Raw genomic sequence first — 16,705 nt, forward strand, 5'->3', positions numbered from 1 at the left:
ATTGACTGTAAACCATTAACCCCCCAATAAAAAATAAATACATTTTTAAAATTAAGAAAAATAAATAAAATACAAATGTAAATTTTTATGTTGATTGTAATTCATCTTTATCTAAATGAAGTGTATAAAATATGTCCAATCAAAGAGAAGAGTGTAGAATTCTGTAATCCTCCAAGATGATATTCAGTGAGCTACTACCCCAGCATGTAAACACTCTCAAACTTCTGTAGTACAGCGGCAAGCACACACACACACACACACACACACACACACACACACACACACACACACACTTCAAATTACATCAAAGATGAGAAATGTGAAACCTAATACACTTTGCATTCAAGTAGCAAGACGTACGAATTCAAGCTCAGTACTTCTAATTCTCTTTCCACTGAAAGGAGAGTTTCAACAGTTATAATACATAGAAATTTGTTTAAAATGACATGATATATGAGAGGTCATAATAAATGTTCAGCTTCATTGGGGGCAGGAGGATTAGGACACAGTTCTTTGGTGGTGGGAAGAGTGTTGATGTACACTTGTATTGACTTATAGTCTCATAAATCACTATTTAATTAATATAAAGAGGGAAAAACTGATTGAATGCCTCAAACTTTTTAACACACAGACCATAGGCTGAGTATATGTGCCTTCAATTTAAGCACTTAATATTTCAAAAGTGTAACCAGACTGAATTTTAACAGTGGTCTCAAATTGTTAGTACATTCCTAATAATGACTTGTTCTTTGAAATAAATGCTAATTTTTCTATGACAATTGCACTCAACAACCTCAGGAATTACAATAGCAACTGAAGCAAGTATTGAAGCAGTTTAATCACTACCAGTTAGCCAAACAATGTCTCCAGTCCGTGACCAAAAATAGGAACCAAAAATAGTAACCAAATCCCAGTGAAGAAGAAAGAGAAAAGAAAGAAGGGATAGCAAGAATAGACAGTTATGCAAATCTACTATCCACTGTATATTCTAGGGGTAACAAGAGGGGAAAGGGAAGTAGAGCAGAGATACACACATAGAGAGTCCACTCTGAGTCAGAGTTCTTCCCCAAAATAATTCACAAATTCAGAAAGGCAAAGAAGAAGGAAGAAGTGTATGACAAGATAAAAACAAACAAAAAAAAAAGAAATGAGAGAGAAAAGAGAAAAGATAAGAAAAAGAGCTGTAATTAAAGAGCAGTGAAAGTTTTTTTTAATTACTTTATTTTTAATTTTATTTTTTTAATTAGCTATGAGGAGGAGGAAGGAGAGAGTCTGTAGAGGAGGTAGGAGTAACAAGACAAGTTCCTCCCCCAATAGATAAGATGCCCACTACCCTAGCAATGAAAGATACCCTAAGAGTTCATTCTGATCAACCTAAAGGGGGGGAAGATATATGCCTTTATATAATATTAATAATAAAATAGAGCAGGGTAAAAAAAAAAAAAAAAACCCTGTCCCAGATGACCTCAAACTTCGGGATCAGAGGCAGCGGATTGTTAAGAAAGAAAAAAAATTTTCTTTAATTAAAAAAAAAACAACCTCAGGACTAGACAAGGATAGCTGAAATAGACAGTTATGCAAATCTACTATCCACTGTATATTCTAGAGGTAGCTAAAGGAGGAAGGGAAGTTGAGCAGAGATACTCGCAGTGAGAGTCCACTCTGAGTCAGAATTCTTCCCCAAAATAATTCCCAAACGTGTATCAGTGATTCAGTGAAAGCACACTGTTTGATGGTGTGGGGGATGGGGCCTGTGGCTTTGGAAGCTGTAGATTAAGGAAGAAAGGATGAGAAGAATGAGAAAAAGAAAAAGAAAAAAGAAAAAGAGAGAAAAAAGAAAAAGATAAGAAAAAGAACAGTAATAAAAGAGCGGTGAAAGGAAATATTTATTTATTTATTTATTTTAAATTATTTAATTAGCTATGTGGGGTGGGGTGGGGGGGTTGGCTACTTAGAAAGAAAAAAGGCCAGAGGTTCCAGAAGAGAATAGACTTAGAATGAATGATACTCCCTGGTGGGACAGGAATCTTGGTAAAGAAAGAAGCTCAGCAGGGGAGCCTGCTAGGAGCTGGTCCCCAGGGACTGGTTATGGGGGGGGGGGAGAAGGAGGTGCTTTTTGGATTAATAATTTAAAAGAAAAAATTTTTTTCCCTTTTTTTCCACTCTACTTTTTAACCCAAATTAAGTTATAGTCACCTCCTTGGTGTTACCGCTAGGACCCCTTATTGACTGGCCTACTAAAGGCAGAAAATCCTACCATTTCCAGAAGATGTGGTCAGAGCTCAAGCCACTAGCAGCTTCTCAGTCCACCATCTTCCAGGAACCCTCCTGTTCTCTGCTAATTTTTCTAAAAGCTTAGACCAGGAAGAAAAGAAGAAACTTACTTTATAAGACAGAGCTATATATAAATAATGTCACAGGACATAAATTATGGTGATGTCGTGTGTGATACACAAATCCTAAAATGGAATTTTCAAAGTTAACCCATTTGCCAAATAACTTGATTACAGCAATAACTATCTATTGCCTTCTTAAACCCTAAGACAATAGGAACCTCCTGCTTCCTCTGTAAAGCCCATGTTCCCCCCAGTCCTGGAACCTATATGGTGGGGCTCATTTTCCTCCATATTTCTCTCAATTTATACCAAATGATATTGCATCTTCTGATCCCAGCCTAATCATTGCAACATGTATCACCTTGGCATGTTTAACTTCAGACTGTGTCCAGAGATGTCAGGTGTGGAATGTCAATCCTTCAGCCTCATTAAAAACAATGAAATGATAATCAGTGTGTTACTCAATTTCCTACTCTATGGGTTACTCTGTTTCAACTCAAGCTTTATTTCATTAGGCAATATCTAGAATCCATGCATAGCACAGGTTTCTAGAGAAGAAAGAAAATAAATGAAATTTGGCCCTGAAAGTAACCCAAATCTAGAGATAAATTATATGGAACCACTTATACTACTTAGATCGGAATAAAGTGTGTAACTAAAGCATAAGCACACTAGTGGCATGGTGAAAATAGAGATTAATTCACACATAAAATTTGACCTTGTTTTTGAATGCTATACAGAATTTTAAGATTCGAAAGAAGAGGACATTGGTTTACTAAGTGCCCTCAAAGGTCAAATTATGTCAAGTATTAAGTCAAAAAATCAAATGATCCTTGGATTTAGTAATGGAAACACTAATGACTGACAAAATAGGCCTGAGGATAGGGGTCTCTAGTGCTGATTCGCAGGCATTTAAAGGAAGTGTAAGATATGAGAGAAATAACAACATTGAAGAAACTGAATCCTGAATTACAAATGATTCAAGACCAAAGGGAAATAGTAGACAGACATTTAAGGCTAAAGTTGAATAGACAGTGAGGAGAAATGACATCTTGGCATCATTTGGATGGATAATTTTGGGCTCCTGACTTGGTCTTGACTTTAAGGAACTGGCTATATCCCCACTGTCCCTCCCTAAGACACCCTAAAAGCATCAGTGACAGGAGAAAGGCATAATGTGGAAAAGTACAGAGATTAGAAAATGCCAAGGGGCTAGAAACCTCTCATGTATTCAGATATTAGTAATGCTGGTCTATATTTCTCTACTCCAGAAAAAAAATGAAAAGCACAGTTAAATTATACCCTGGAACTCATCTGTGATGAACAACATTCTCAGAGGTCAGAGACAATGTATAAAAAAATACCAAATACATTTTTCAAATGAATTTTCATCAAAAAAATTTGTCAGCATTATGTTGTGTATGGATTTTTAGGTATTGATTCACTCTAGAAATGTGAAGGCCATTCTTATGGGTAAGGAACATATATCCTGGGGTAAATTATTAAGTCCCAGTTGTCTATCATAGGTCCAAAGTATCACCCATATATCCCTGAATATTTTCTGTCCAACCAGAATGAATGTCAACAACATATTTAGCCTGAAATATTAATTCGTTCACAGGATAACTTCTTGTTAGCATCTATCTATAAATATAACAGGGATGAGTCAAAGTATGAGTTATAATAAAGGAAATCTAGGCATATGACTTCTAAGTAGGCTATATCTGAGAAATAATAGATTTTCTTACTGTCCCTCAAAATAATTACCTACCCTGTCCATTTCAGCCAGGTGTTCTTCTTCTTCCACACTTAGGGTTTTGGTATTATGTACTGAGGACTCTGGACATGAATTTAGAGACACAAGAAGGTGGTAATGATCAGAGTTAGCTAATGTTACCTTTGAGCCTTTGTTGCTGTTGTGGATCTGAGTCACAGTGCTGAAAGGAGTATTGGGTGAGGACAGTCATCAGAATAGAGCTGGCTGCCAGCATTGCAATCTCAGTGAGCACTGACTCAGAGGTAGGTGACCCCCCCCCCAGGGAAATCTAGAACATCAGGACCACAAGTTTCTTCTTTGTTGTTAGTTAGTAAAAATTAATTTGACTGAGTGTATGTTTCAGGGATAATGGGATATAATTACTGAGTCCAGGCTTTGATAGTGTGCATCAGAAAATGTTGTCAAATGTCTAAAATAGGTTTCCTAAGGAAGGAAATTAGAGTCAGAGAAGAACCTGGACCCCTAGAGTCAGTACTCAGCTTGCCAATCTAGAAAAAAAAATTCTGTATTTCTGGGGTTAGCTTTTCCTGAGGTTTTGTGCCCTATCTAAAAACATGTTTCAGTTCTGTCCTAACATTATCATCAAAAACTCTTACATCAATCTTTTACTAAATGAAGACTAGAAAAATAAGCATATGGCTATGGCATCTGGTTGCCACTATGGAGTCTTGAAACTGACGGCCCGTGGTGACAATGGAGCCTTGAAACAGGTCATCCTAAAATTAGTTCTGTTTCTGCCAAGAGACAATTTTCCCTTATTGGATGTCATATGTCAGAAGTCAGATAAATCAGCCAAGCCAAGTATATTGATTTTGACTTATGAATGTCAGTTATTCATCAGAGTAATATCCACTATAGGGAACTAGTGCCCTACTATTTCCACTGCAATGTTTCACTGGTTCTCTGAAGCCATTGTAGGAAGGTCAGATGAAAAGCAATTATACTCTCATCTACCTACTAGTTCAAGTTCATGGAAGGGATGGAGTCCTTCCAAACCCTTGTTTATTAGAACTGAGAATCTGTCAGAAAAGATTCTGGAAATCCTATGGAGGGTCTAGTCCAATGAATGGATGTGTTCAATTCCTTCATTCATTTACTAAACACAAATTTAGCAAATGGCTATTATGTGCTCAGCACTATTCTAGATGGTAGAAATGCAAAGCTCTTACTTTTGTATACTTTGGGAATGGAATAAACTCTTCATAACTAGAAAAAAATTAGTGATACATATCAGAACTAGGTTTGAAATACAGGAAGTAGGGAGCTTATTCACTTTGTGACAAAGATACACTAGATATTTTAGATTTGTTTTTTTCTTTTTTAACAATTAGATAACTGGACTAGCTGATTTATTTTAGGCCTTCCAGTTTTTACCTGTGCTTCTTGGAGAAGAAGTGGCCATGTCAGGGTATTGTCACACTCTTAGGAGGAAATTCCAATTCCTTTGTGCAAAGGATTGCACCTTCATGTCATTTCAGTTCTTTAGACATAATCCCATCCTCTCCTTCTGTGAAGAACTGAGAATTGAGACACAAAAAGGGCAAGGTGATTAGGAAATTAAATGGTATTTATTAAGTCCTCTGTGTATGCCAGAGTACTTCTGTTTATTTCTTCAGTCTAACGCTCTCCCAACTGAGCCATTTCAGCACACCTGTTTATTTATTAGCATCAAAATACTTTCAAGCTTGATTTCTTCTCCTCCTCTTTGTCTTCCTCCACCTCCTCCTCCCCCTTCTCCTCTTCTTCCTTCTAAGAAAATTAATATAAGTGTATTTTAATAAAACAAATGACTTTGATCTAGAGGGAAATGGGAGAGGGTACAGAGTGCACTGAGGACACAGTGCATGGTGGTTAAGAGGGAATTGGTGGTGGAGTGGTATGCAAACACCTATCAACTATCCTAGCCTCCCTTCAGAGAGCAGGTCAGTTTCTATTATTGCTGTTCTACTTGAATACAAGGTCATGTAGAGGGCTTATGATAATGTTCCTGATGGAAGTGATCAGTGATGGTGGAGAGAGGGATCCATTAGAGTTCTAGGCCCAACATGTTAATGTGAGAATTCAAGGGTTCCCTGACTAGATGATGGGGTGGTCTGGTAGTGATTTAGAAAGCCGTCTCTTGCTTTTATCTGGCTTCTATAGTGTTTACTTTATCTGATGAGATTAGACTTAAGGTGGTTGAGTTAAGTGAGGTAGTGGGTAGAAGAAGAGGGTATCTAGGCTAAAATAGAAAATATTTGATTAAGTACTTTATGTTGTCTCCTTCAAGTCTTTCTACTTACCTGATGCACTCATTTAGTCTAAGTCTACTCACTGCTGGCTATTGTGCACTTTTACTTTAAGGTACACAATTCCCCTAATTTATGAATACCCATAGACATGTACCCTATTTCTTGGGCCCTGGTCTATATCTATGTTCTAGAACTTTGTTATGAACTGCACCACCTAAAATGGAACTGGAGGGCCCCATGAGCTAGGAAAGTTCTCATCAGATTGTTGGAGCTAAAGGGTTGTCATCTCAGGCCGGGCCTCTCTGTACATAGTCTTAAGTGAAACAGGATGAGGTAGAACTGGTGGCACTGATTTGGTTGAGATCATAGAAAATGCAGTATCAAATAGTATGGATCAAGAGAAGCATGAAGAAAAAACAAGCAAAGCCCCAGAGGTCCCAGGACTGAGAGAAATATGGATTTTAAAGAGAATGATAATAGTTCCTTGCTATCTTAGACAGTCATGATGCAGGTGTCTCTCTGTCTCTCTCCCTCTCTATCAACTCATTCCCTCTCAATTTCTGATTGTGTCTATCTAATAAGTAATAAAGTAAATAAGTAAATAAATATACTATAATTTTTTAAAAAAACTATTTACAAATAGCTATATTTTAGATACTGACAAGATCAGTTGCTCCAGTTTTCCTGGTCTATTATTAGTTATTTAATACTTCAAAATAGTTATTATTAGAAATGCATTAACAATTTAAGCTTTGTGTTAGAATTCAATTTACAAACTTGAAACACTGAGTGCTTAGATTGAAAAAATATATACTCAGAAATGAAATCTATATATTTGAAGAGCTCAAGACATTCAATATATTATTCCCTGTCATATTGAATAAAAAGTGATTTATACTACTCTACGGTAATAGGATTATATATTAACATCATTCCTGACACCAAAGGTCTGTGTCCCTATCACCACACCCACAGTGGAGCAGAAAATCTGCCCTTTCACCCCCCACCCCCCAGTTTTGACTTTGGTGCAATACTCCAAACTCAATCAAATTCTACTTTGAATTTCCCTTTCTGTTCTTCTTTTGCAACTTCTGTTTATGAATAGGATAATCCCATACTCATCTTTGTCTTTCTGACTTTCTTTACTTCGCATAATTCCTTCTAGCTCCATCCAAGATGTCTCATGAGAAGGTGGGTTCATTATTCTTAATAACTGAGTAGTATTCCATTATGTATATATACCACAACTTTCTCAGCCATTCATCTGTTTGGGGGCACCTGGGTTGTTTCCAGGTTTTGGCTATTATGATTCATACTGTTATGAACATAGATGTTCACATGTCTTTTTGGATGGGTGTGTTTGACACCCTAGGAGAGGAATTCCTGGGTTATAGTGAAAGTCCATTTCTAACCTTATGAGGGTTTTCCAGACTGCTCTCCATAGGGGTTGGACCAATTTACATTCCCACCACTGTTAGGAAGTACGCCAGCTCCCCCCTGCTCCATTGCTTAACGCTGTGGTCTATTTACATAATCACCATTTTACCTGAAACCTGCTCTGTCAGCAAGGCACTGGTTTAATCCCACTGGTTCACACTCTCTTTGCTCCGCCCCCTCTCCTAGTCATACCCTACCACTTCCTACTTGGGCTGTATAAAAGAATCTTCTTTTCTGATTAAACACACATGGAATTGCCTTTCAGCTCCATGAGTCCCAGAGTCTCTCTCCTGCTACGCTATCCCAACACGAGTTCCTGATCCCTCTCCCACGCAGCAGCCTAGGTCAGCTCTAGTCTAGTTCTCTCCAACCCAGAGAGCATGTGCTCGAGTAGAAGCACCCTCAGGCTATACCGGCATACCAGCAATGTCATAAAGTACTTAATCAAATATTTTCTACTTGGACCTAGATACCATCCTCACCTACTTCCTATTTCACTTCCCTCAATCATTCTAAGTCTAACCCTGTCAGATAAAGTAAGAACTACAAAACCTGGGTAAAGACAAGAGACTGGCATACTTTAATAATGGCCCTTTTGGTCCCTAACAGGCCACTCCATCATCTGGAGCCCTAGTTAGGGGATACTAGTATTCACACATAGATATGATGGGCCTAGACCTCTAACAAACCCCTATACACCATCAATAATAATCTCCATCAGGAAAAACATCATAAATCCTCTGGTTGGCCTCTATAAGACCTTGCCTTCAATGTAAAATAACAAATGGTAGAAATGGCTCCACTCTCTGAAGGGAGGTTGGGTCAACATACTCTGCTACTCAAGGAAGACAGGTCCTGCAATGAGTGCAGCCTAGAATGTTCCTAGCTATCACCATGGAATATGAACTCAGATCTACAAGTATGCAGAGGTTGCACAGGCTCCTCTGCTAAATATGAATAGACATGAGTCCTAGGTAAGATTGATTGGTTTACAGTTAATGATATTCACATAATTTCCCCATATTTGAGAGTTACACTCTACCAGATCCAGCTTTCTAGTCCTATTCCCAACTCTGATGCCATCTTCTCAGACAATACCGTTAGCCTGTCTGCATGTTAGCTGTTGGGCTCAGGCAAAAATTAGTAGTTCTGGGCCATTTGTAATATACCTTAAATAGACTTCCTAGCTTCTTCCAAAATGAAAACCCCAAATCTCATCTGTTACATTCTTATCTTTAGGTTCCTGATTATTAAACATTTTTTTCCTGCTTTATATCTTAAAAATTTTCAACCACCAAGTTGTAAATGCTACCATGATGCTAATCTGGCTTCCCTGGGCAGACAAACTCACCAATGAGTCCTGGAACCTCTCCTCCCCAAAGTCTTACCCCATTAGGGAAATATAGAAACAGGCTGGGAGTATGGATTGACCTGTCAACACCCATGTTCAGCAGAGAAGCAATTACAGAAGCCAGATCTTCCAACTTCTGCACCCTATAAAGATCTTTGGTCCATAGTCCCAAAGGGATAAAAAATAAGGAAAAAAAAGATGACTTTTTTAAAAAAGATGACTTTTAAAAAATATCATTCTTTGTTCTTTGCAAAGGTTTCACCCATAAATTGGGATTTCCCACCTTGGACACCTTCTAGGTAGCCCACAAGTACTAAACCATTGATCTCTGTTTGGGCAGTGATGGACTAGCCAAAAGCAACTTGTGACTTTGCTACAGTGGGAGAAAGAACAGCTTCTACATTCAGTTTAACCACAAATATCTGAGATTATAACACAGATAAGTTTTAAAAGGTGAGAGCTAGGCAATAGGGTTGACTCAGAAGGACAGAAAGCTCCAAAGAGGGGGTCTGGGCTCTATGCAATTGCCACCTCTATTAAGAACTAGTTTCCACTGTGAAAGCAGCCCTCTGACCACATGGAAGCTCAATGTTCCAGATGTCTTTGGCAGAGATACCAGTCCAATCCCTAAAGGGAAAGTCACCTGCTGTTCTTTGGAAAGTTTATTTCCATCATTAAAAGAAAGCAGGGCATTTTTTGTTTTCTTTTTTGCTTCCATTATCTATACTACAAATATGAGTAAAACTATCAGGTATTTACCTCACTTCACATAGCATAATTACCTAAAGCAAAGGAACTCAGGGGTAAAAAGTATAATCAGCCTTGTCCTATAAAAAATGTGGAAACTAAGATGTTTGGGGCTGGTGATGGAAGATGGAGGGAACAGAACTTTGGTGGGGGGGAGTGGCAAATGCATGTACCATGTGTGAGTATGAAAACATTTCTGAAATCTGATAATTCTATAAAACACTGTTGAATCATTCATTTAATAAAAAATTAAGGGAGCTTCAGAACACCTGATAGAGCACACACATGCCAGTACACAAGGACCCAGGTTCAAAGTCCATTGTCCTCATCTGCAGAGAAGACTTGTGAGTGGTGAAGCAGTGCTGCAAGTCTCCCTCTCTCTCTCTCTCTCTCTCTCCCTCTCTCTCTCTTACTTTCTCTTTTCCTTACTCCTCAATTTATCTTTGCCTCTATCCAAAAATAAATATATAAATAAATAATATATTAAAAAATTGAAAAGGGGAGATACTTTCACCTTCCTTGATTTTCTCTACAACTAGCTTCTTGCCATTACAATCTACCTCAAGATTTGATTTATGCTTTGTGAAAAAAAAATTTCCTCAAAATGGAAAGTAATAAATTATTTAACATTCAAAGCAGTTTTTTTAAATTTCTTTATTGAGTAATTAATGGTTTGCAGTTGACAGTAAAATATAATAGTTTGCACATCCATAACATTTCCCGATTTTTCATAATACAATACAACCCCCACTAAGTCCTCTGCCATCATGTTACAGGACCCAAACCCTCTCCTCAACATACCTCACCCTAGTCTTATTTTGGTGCAATACACCAACTCTAGTCCAAGTTCTACTTAGAGTTTTCCATTCTGATCTTGTTTCTCAACATCTGTCTATGAGTGAGATCAGCTTATATTCATCTTTCTGTTTCTGACTTATCTCAATTAACATGGTTCTTTCAAGCTCCATCCAAGATGGGGTGAAAAAAAGGTGAAATCATTTTTAGTAGCTGAGTAGTATTCCATTTTGTATATACACCAAAACTTACTCAGCCACAAGTGAGTTGCTTCCAGGTTCGGCTATTGGAAATTGTGCTGCTATGAACATAGATATACACAAATCTTTTTGGATGGGTATGTTTGGTTCTTCAGGATGTATCCCCAGGAGAAGAATTGCAGGGTCATAGGGTAGGTCCACTTCTAATCTTCTGAGAGTTCTCCAGACTGCTCTCCACAGGGGTTGGACCAACTTACATTCCCACCAGCAGCGCAAGAGGGTTCCTTTGTCACCACAACCTCTCTAGCATTTGTTGTCAAAGCACTTTTTCAAAGAGAAACTCTTTCATAAAATTCTCTGATGAGTCTAGCTAACATTAATTACCAATTTTCTGCTATGTTATCTTGGTTCCCCCTCCCCCCAATGACAGTATGTTCTAGTGCTTACTGCAAGGTAGCTCTTATTCCTATAATTTCAGTGTTTCAGGTCAGGTAAAGCACCAGGGCCTGTAGTTACAACTTAGATTATTTTACAATTCATTGAATTAGCACCAGAGTCATAATTCACTACGAATAACTAAAAAGAGGTGACATACATTTTTATGTCACTTCTACATAGTTTCAAATTATGCTATGAAAAAGGTTAGTGTTTTTCTTAATTTATTTTTGCCAGAGTACTATACTAATAAACTCTGGTTTATACTATTGCTGGGGACTGAACTTGGGACTTTTTGATACTGAAGCATGAAATTCCTTCTGCTTAACCACTACGTTATCTCCCCAGCCCGAAGGTTAGCATTTTGAGATTATCGAGAACCCTTTGAGGTGACTCTCTAGAGAGTCACAATGTTAATATGCAAAAATAATTTGTGCCTGTCTTTGCCTGGAAACAAAGACATCTTCACACTTCAGTTATTTATTTATTTTCTTTGGATTCCATTCAACTGAAAGACTGAGAGAGATGAAAACTCTGGTTTTCTTGCTCTAGACTGTGCAGTGTGATCTTCCCTCCTTAACCTTCCTGTTTCTTCCATACTCCCTGAAGGACCCCAGAGTGCTGAGGTTTTCTCCAACTTTCCCTGTCAAATCCACTTTAAAGGGGGGAGTGGCAGGGGATGGGAACTGAGCATCTCTGTTTCTGTTTTCTACAGAAACAGGGAATTAGGGGTCCGGGCAATGGTGCACCTGGTTAAGCTCACATATTACCGTGCCCAACCTCCTGGCTTCAAGCCCCAAGTCCTCACCAGCAGGGCAATCACTTCACAAGCTGTGACTCAGGTCAGCAAATGTCTTTCTTTCACTCCCTGTATTTATCCCTTCCCCCTCAATTTCTCTCTTTCCTGGCTAATAAAAATTAGGTAAATTTTTTTTTAAGGGAAGAAATGGCTTCCAGGAGCTGTGGATTCCTAGTACTGGCCTGACCCCCAGTGATAACCCTAGTGGCATTTTTTTTTAATTTTAAAAATAGGAATTATTTTTATCACTTTATTTAGGGTGATTTATGCTAATGGTTTGCAATAAAATTGTCTCACCTTACCATGACAGATATATGTAAAACACTTTCACCCCGTAATAATCATGTTAAGTGAGATAAGCAAAAAAGAAAAGGATGAGTGCTAGATGATCTCACTCACAGGTGGAACTTCAGCAACAAGAACAGAACACAAAGTAAATTTTGGATGGGGTTTGGGGTATTGCACCAAAGCAAAGGACTGTGGAACAGCTGGGAAAGGGTAAGGAAGGGGGTTGGAGGTCCTGGTTCATGATAGAGGGACTATCTTAACAAGGCCAGAGCAAAGGATATGTCATTTAAATGCATAACATTTCCCAATTTTCCACATAACAATACAACCCCCATTAAGTCCTTTGCCATTATGTTCCAGGACCCGAGCCCTTCTCCCATCCCTGCCTCCACCCCAGAATCTTTTCCTTTGGTGTAATACACCAACTCCAGTCCAAGTTCTGCTTAGAGTTTTCCCTTTGATTTTGTTTTTTAGCTTGTGACTATGAGTGAGATCATCCCATATTCATCCTTCTGTTTCTGACTTATCTCACTTAACATGATTCTTTCAAGCTCCATCCAAGATAGGCTGAAAAGGGTGAAATTACCATTTTAATAGCTGAGTAGTGTTCCATTGTGTATATATACTGCAACTTGCTTAGTCACTCATCTGTTGTTGGACACCTGGGTTGCTTCCAGGTTTTGACTATTACAAATTGCCTTGCACACTTAATGTGAGTGCTTAACCAAGTGTACCACCACCTGTCCCCTACTTAGAAAATTTTACTTATTAAAATGAGCTTCTTCCTGTTTCTCACTAATGAATGTTGAATATGGATTTTAATATCAGGATATAAAGCTGACTGTCCTGATTAGAGTTTCATTACATTTTCATCCCCCAGGTGTGGGCCAGAACAAGCTGGAAATACCATCTCTGACAGGGATGTAGACCTCAGCTCTGCTCCAGAACACTACAACTGTCATCCACTGAAAGACTAAGGACCTGCCTGTTTAATATCCATAATTCTCTCACCTCCCACTAGTGTCTCCCTGCTGTGACTTAGTCATTCTTTTCTCATAACACCTCCAGTCAATATTGTGACACATTTGCCTGTGTGACTGTCTGCTTCTACCTATTTGCAAACTCCTTGAGGACAAGAACTATTTAATATTTTCCTCTGTACTCCCAAAGACTTAATGTGGTGCCAAAAAATATAGTAGACACAAAATATATTTCTATTGAGTGAAAAAAATTAAGTGCATGAATTAGTAATTCAGACATGACCTTTTACCTGCCTATACTTGCAATTTCTGCCAAATCCACCCACATATTAACATTTCCAGTTCTGTCTTTAACAGCCTGATTTGCCTTGCTTTATTGCTGTCTCCACCTTGGGTAAACACACCATCATTCAGTAAAAGGAAGTTGTGTGACTTCAGTCATTACTGCAAAGGTGGGGATAATTTAAATGAGAAGGACTGAAGAAAGAAAAAGTACAGGGCATCTTCCAGGATGTCTGATGGGCCTTCCTGCTATAAACTATCTAGTCTTCTCTGGAACACCATCCCATTACCTCTCTGCCATTACCCTCAAATAAAATGATGGCATCTTTGCTAGCTTTTATAAGATAAATCGTTCATAAAACCTTCTATTCAAACTTATTATCTCCTTCCTAGGCAATATCAGTATTTTTCTTACATCTTTGATTCTTGAACTTCTAGCACTATCCCAGGAGCCTTAGTTGTTTGTGTTCATGTCTCACTTCCACAGTTAGATTGCAGCTTCCCTGCAAATGAGTTTTGTTTTTCATCTTTTAATCCCATAAGTACCTAGCACAGTTGGTATTTGATAAATATTTATTACATTGAATTGAATAACTATAAAGGATTCCAGAGTGACTACTTTAAAGTACAATCCTCAACTGAATGCTAATTTATGTGATGTTTGTTTAAAACTGTCCTCATCTATGTACCAGGAATGCTGTTACCCCTTTGCTGACATAGTAATGCACTTCTGGCTTGGTTATTCCAAGTTTATTTCAAAGAATCTTAAGCATTTTAATAATTGTGAATGCTGAATTTAATTTACAAATGGCATTACTTCCCTTTAAACATCAAAATGAGGAGCCCTGAAGATAGCTCACCTGGTAGGGCGTGTGTTTGTTCATGTGCCTGACCTGGATTGGAACTCTGACACCACAAAGGACACTGGCAAAAGATCAAGTGCTATGGTATCTCTCCTCTCTCTGTCTCTCTCTCCATATATACATATATATATTTTTTTTTTTAAAGAAAAACAGAAATAGAGAAAGGAGAGAATGGAAAAGTCAGTCCCTCAATGGTAAAGTCAAGCATGCATAAACTGAAACACTAAAAGAAGTGGATGGCAAAACCAGAAGCCCAGAACCAGAACCCCAGGCTGTGCTTCCTGTACCTCCCTGCCTAATCTCCTCTTAATAACAAAAACCATCACACAGACAATAGTAATCTCCACTTAGATTACACCTTCCCAATAGGTCTTTCATGAAATTCTACAAACAATAATTAATGCAGTCTAGATGTTAGATTTAGACTGAACTGTTTACCCTGGCTCACAATTAATTAGTTAATTACCAAGCTAGGAAAGCACAGTTTGCATATAATTTTATCAGTGCACTCACAGGGGTGACTCAGATTTGCAGATGTGTTCTTTAGTTAAGCCTGAAATACACACACACTGTGGTAACAGAAACAGTGTAATTGTCAACAGAGCCTTGCTTCCGCCTCTGGAGACAAGCACTGTTTATTATAACCTCCCCCTTCATAGTGGGCAGAATGAACCACCCAAAGGCCATACAGCTTTTCCAAGGTGTGAGGAGACCTCTCTCTAACTTTGTTTGAAGACTGTCCTGTTTGTTCAAATGTGTTTGACAGTGTCCCGAGGAAAGGGCTTGTCCTCTAAAAACAACCAGTGTTGACAGAAAACAAAACCATCCTGTCTCCCTGGGTCCTGACTGTGCTCATGGAGCACTGATAAAGGAGGCTGAGGGGCAGGGGGCTTCCAGGCTTACTCCTTGTCACTGGAGCTCCATGGAGAATGTAGGTTTCAGGAGAGCTAGGGCATGACTCAGTATTCTTAGCATGTCTTGTCAGGGTGGGAAGCAGAGGAGCTTTGGTGATGGTTGCTCTCTGCCCTGGCCTGGATAGATGGCTGGTGGGCTCTGATATAAAATAATAAGAGTAGGAGGCAAATCTCTGCCAGTTGGAGTCTTTAATTTAAATTTGATGTAATTTTCCCCTAAGGGATTCTATCATTTTTCTCCAGATAAAGAGCAAATATAGAGAGAGGCAAAGGAGATATCAAAGCACCATTTCACTGTTGTGAAGCTTCCCCTTGATATGGTGCTCCCATTTGGTGACTGGAAACTCAAATGATAAATTATGTGCTCTACTAAGTGAGCTATTTCTCAAGATTCTTGAGTATATATATATAAATTGAAAAGGGGATGGAAAGAGACAACGACAACACTACTTTACAGCTCATGAAGCTTCTACAGGTGGGGACTAGGGGTTTAAACCCAGGATCTTGCACATGGCAATGCATGCACTTAGCTGGGTGGCCCACCACTCCATCCACACAACGCCTAAACAAACACACCAGATTCTTCACTCTCTATTCCTTTGTCATCAGACTTTCCAAGAAAATAAAATTTAAGGTGCTTTTACTTTTTCTTGAGGTGTAATAGAGGTCAGGGTCTATGGAAAGAAAGGAAGATGATGACAGCAACAAAAAGGCAAGACTTGAAGTAGGAATGTGTTACACTATCTAGAAACATACGCACAATCTTGAAGAAGAGCTGTCTAAAAAAGAGCTTTCTTTGATGTTTTCATACTTTCAAGTAACTTATAATAGAACAGAGAGGGAGTTTGGGATAAGGACATAGAGGTTCATTTCTAGGCTAACATATTAGAAATTAAGGGAGAAGAGTTACTGGCATAATTAAAGCAAGATTCTTTCAAGAAAAATTATCCATATCTTTCCTACCATTTTTTCAAACTATTATGCTAATAGTTCTAATAACCTTAAACCGTTCTCATATGAATTAATCACCCACCGTGTGTCATAGAAAATGAAAGTAATATCCTCCTACATGCTCAGGGTAACTAAGAGAAATCCCAAAATACATTTGATTCTGGTAACTAATGCCATAAAAATTACTTGGAAATTTTTACATTTTCTTATTTATTTTGGACAGAGATAGATAGAAATTGAAAATGAAGGGGGAAGAAAGGAGGGGGGGAGAATCCTGTAGCACTGCTTCATAACTTGTGAAACTTCCCCTTGCATGTGG

The sequence above is a fragment of the Erinaceus europaeus genome, chromosome 6 (genome assembly GCF_950295315.1).
Source record: "Erinaceus europaeus chromosome 6, mEriEur2.1, whole genome shotgun sequence".
Taxonomy (NCBI): domain Eukaryota; kingdom Metazoa; phylum Chordata; class Mammalia; order Eulipotyphla; family Erinaceidae; genus Erinaceus; species Erinaceus europaeus.